We start from the raw sequence: 4011 nt of genomic DNA on the forward strand, positions 1-4011 counted from the left end.
GTGACTGCCGGCTCTCCCGGTGCTTCTCACCCCCCGAGAGCTGCAGGAGTGGGAGAGGCACAGGACTGAGCAATCCGTGCCCGCTCGCCCCGCGCCAGCTCCCGATCCATGGCAAGCGCTTCCTGGGAAGTGGTCCGGCCCCTGCGCGCTGCCCCAGAGATGGATTCATGGTATTGAGATCTCAGGAGTTATCGAGTGGGGCTCTCACACCATGCACTTGCTTTTCCCATTACCAGCGTCCCTTCACTTGCTGCACCTGCGGTCCCGCCAGGAACACAGTAGGAATGGCACTGGTGAAACAGTGCATGCACCCCCAAGCACACCCCTCCTTCCACACTGATGCGCTGACCCAAAATACATTTGGGGAACAACAAGGAGCAGGACAGCAAGGCCAGGAGGAAAGACTGACATCTGCCCGCCGCATAGGACCACCAGGCTCAGCGTGCCCCGGCTGCAGCACATGCACCAGTGCAGCCCATCGGCACCCCAGACACCAAGATGGAAAAGCCAGCACTCCTGAGGAGCAAGTTCTGGTGGTTAATCAGCTGCGCGGCTAAGAATTTATGCCTTATTTCTCATTTGAATTTGTCTGGCTTCACTTTCCAGCTGGTAGTTCTTGTTCTGCCTCTCGGCTGGATTAAAGAGCCCTCAGTCCCCGGTCCCCTCCCCATGATGGCACTTACGCTAATCAAGTCCCTTCTCAATCTTCTTCTTGATAAGCCAAACGGGCTGTGTGCCTTTAGTATCTCACAGCGGGGCACTTTCTCCAACCCTAAAAGATGACGGCTATAGCACGTTTCTACCTCTCCCATTTTTCAACCTTCATTTTGGAACACGGGCAGCAGTCTCCCACTGCCACGACACAGGGGTGCAGCCACCCCTTGCTCCCCTCCGCCCCGCAGCATCGGTGCCGGTGGGCCACCCTGCACCATTTTCTGCCCAGTGGGCCACCCTGCATTGCTTACTGCACCTCTGCTTTCCAAACTGCGCCGTGCCAGCGGCTAAGGGGACTCACAGCCCCGCTCCTGTCAAGACACCGGGCCAGGTGCAGTCCGGAGCTGGCAGCAGCTCCCCCATCCCCCCTGGAGTGTGGGGCCAGTGTGGTGTCGGGGAGCGGGTACATAACTCAGCCAGGTTCCCAGCCTGATCCCCCAAGCGATCGTAGCAGAGCACACCATGGCTGGAAGGTTAGAGTCCATAAATCCCAGCCAGCTCAGTCAATAAAAAGTGCTCATTCCGACAATTTTATGGGGAAGATGGATTCACGGCAGGTGAGGGGGTGCTGCCAGGGCGGCTGGATGCCGGTGGAGGGTAGAGCTGAGTTATGGAGCTCACGGGACAGGCTAGCACTGCCGGCACAGCAGCCTGCCCCGCCACCACCCCCCATTAACCAAGCACACCCCGCGCCGCGCAGCACTCTCACCCGGCTCGGGGGAAGCGAAGGAGCAGTCCTCGGGCAGGATGAAGCCCTGAGGTGCCGCTTGAGGGAGCGGAGCACTCGGGTAGTGCCAGGCGTCGGGAAGATGATTAGAGAGTGGGAGTGCAGAGTGCTGGAGCGGTCCTTGACCTTCACAAATCACCGAGTGTGGCTGGGCAGCAAGGATGGGAGCCGTCTGGCAGCCGGGCTCAGCCACATGGCAGGCAGGGCTCAACAGGTCCCCCCACACTGCCAGCCCAGGCACGCAGCATGCCCGCAGCCCCCCAGCCGTGGGACAGGGCAGGGAGCGGGAGCCAGGGTAGAGCCCCCAGCCCTGGCACGCACCCTGGGAAGGGTCCGCTGATGGATGGACAGAAAGATGACAGAGGGAGGATGCCATGGAAAAATGAAGCCTGTCCATCACGCCTCGCTGCTCTCTAAAGATGCACCCTCACCGGAGTGCATTAGAGGGGTCTGTGTCTGCTCGATGATGCTCTCACTCACTTGCCAAAAGTGCACCTCCAGAGCGGAGAGAAGGCACGCACCATGGCCTCCTCCCTGCCGTGCTGGCTGATGGAGAATCCACCAAGCCCGCAAGGAAATGGTCGCAGTGCTTAATTACCCTCCGCATTCAAACTGACTTCTACTCTGAATTTGTCTGGTTTCAGCTTCCAGCCAATGGATCTCGCTATGGTGTTTTTTCCTGCTAGATTAAAGAGCTGTCCGCTATCAGAAATTTCTCCTCCACACAGAACATCATAAATCTTGCTCTCTGCTGGCTATCTGCAGTGCATAAGGATGCGGTTACGAGGAAGAACGCTACTAATTTTCTTGTCCTTTTTGTTAATTAACAACAGCTCCGTCTCTCTGAGAGCCTGCGCCCTGCCCGAGCAGCCGTGTCCGCCTGTCGAGAGCTCAGAAGGCTCAGGAAGCACCAGGCTCGGCATGGGAATCTGCAGGCAGGTGAAGATGGCAACTTTTAATTGATAAATCCCTTTTCCAGGTTCTTATTCACTTATTTTGGGAATCTCCCTGGAATGCTCAAGCTTCACTCAAAGCTTGTGCATGTGGGAGCCAACGCGGATACTCCAGGGCTCCTTGGAGTTAGCACCCGTGCTGCATGGCACAGCCTTGCCCGCAGCACCCTATGGCTGCCCCAAAACACGGGCCCTCCCTGACCTACCTCCCCAGCAGGGCCAGGCAGCCACCCCGCCGTGCCCACCGTGCCAGCACCACGGGCACCAGTTGCTGTCGGAGCGGCAGTGCTGTCCCCCTCATACGGGTGCTCACCACAACCTCCCGGGTGGAGGGTGGGGGATCGCAGCTGGGGAGAGTGCAGCCAGGCAGAGATGGGGGTACCCAATTCACTTCCATGTCCCCCTTCAAGTAGCCCCACCCTGTGTGCCCCACACCGGGCTCAGAGAGGGCATGCCAGCCCAAGCATGGCCCCGCAGACAAGGTGGGTACCAGTGCCCCTCGGTAAGGATTATCTTGAGTTAATCTCATCCCTTCACAGATGCTGTTATCAGGCACCGTCCACCACTTCACACCCCACTTCCAGCCCGGGGTGGACAGATGCTGGCTGTAACAGTATTAGTGCTGTTTGTTACTTTGGACACATTAATGTCATTCGGAAAATTACCAGTTTGACGCTACTGATTTAAAATGCAATAAGGAATATCCAGCTTCGCTGCAGAAGCCAAGCTTTCCTCACAAACAGCAGGAAAACGGCGTGGGTCCTGGCACTAAGCAGCTAACTGTAGTAAATTCAGCCACACGTGTGCATAATGAGCCACAGTTGATTAAGAAGCTGTAGTTTTGAGGAAACATCCCGTTGCTATTTCAATGGGAGCCCATACATCTCAGCCCATTTCTTTATCACCAGCCCCGGTTTCACAAGGGTGCAGTTGCACTTTATGGCACTCGAGCAGGTTTTACTGGGTGCGCCTTATGTACTATGGAGGGAAGATCTCCCCCAGCTGTCACCAGCACCAGCGGGACTGGATGGGAACCAGCTAAAAAAGCGGGATGGAAGGGGACCCAGCTGGGGGGGAAGGTGGAGGCCCCAGCCATTTTGGCACCACAGGCAGCTCATGCCCTTGGGACAGCCAGCAGTTACAGCAGGCAGCACAGCCAGGCTGGCCGTGTGCCCCCAGTGCAGCCCACCCCTCCCATGCACCCACTCCAGAGGACACAGGGACAGCTGACCCCCATGGACCCTTGTCTCTGTGTCCCAGCAAGCAGCAGGGACAGCCAGCAGTTACAGCAGGCAGCACAGCCAGGCTGGCCGTGTGCCCCCAGTGCAGCCCACCCCTCCCATGCACCCACTCCAGAGGACACAGGGACAGCTGACCCCCATGGACCCTTGTCTCTGTGTCCCAGCAAGCAGCAGTGGGCAGTGGCTCGCAGGACATACCTCCTCCAGCAGACGTGGGTCCAGGCAGTCCCCGTCGTCATTGAACAGCACGTCCCAGCTTTCCGCAGCACCCAGGCTGGCCTGGCTCGGGGTTCCAGTGTTGGTACTGGTCTGCCCTTCTTCTGGGGAGTTGCTGCAGAGACCTCCCTCTTCCTCCTTGGACTCCTGGCCACACTGG

Source organism: Cariama cristata, unplaced genomic scaffold (genome assembly GCF_000690535.1).
Source record: "Cariama cristata isolate BGI_N322 unplaced genomic scaffold, ASM69053v1 scaffold32714, whole genome shotgun sequence".
Taxonomy (NCBI): domain Eukaryota; kingdom Metazoa; phylum Chordata; class Aves; order Cariamiformes; family Cariamidae; genus Cariama; species Cariama cristata.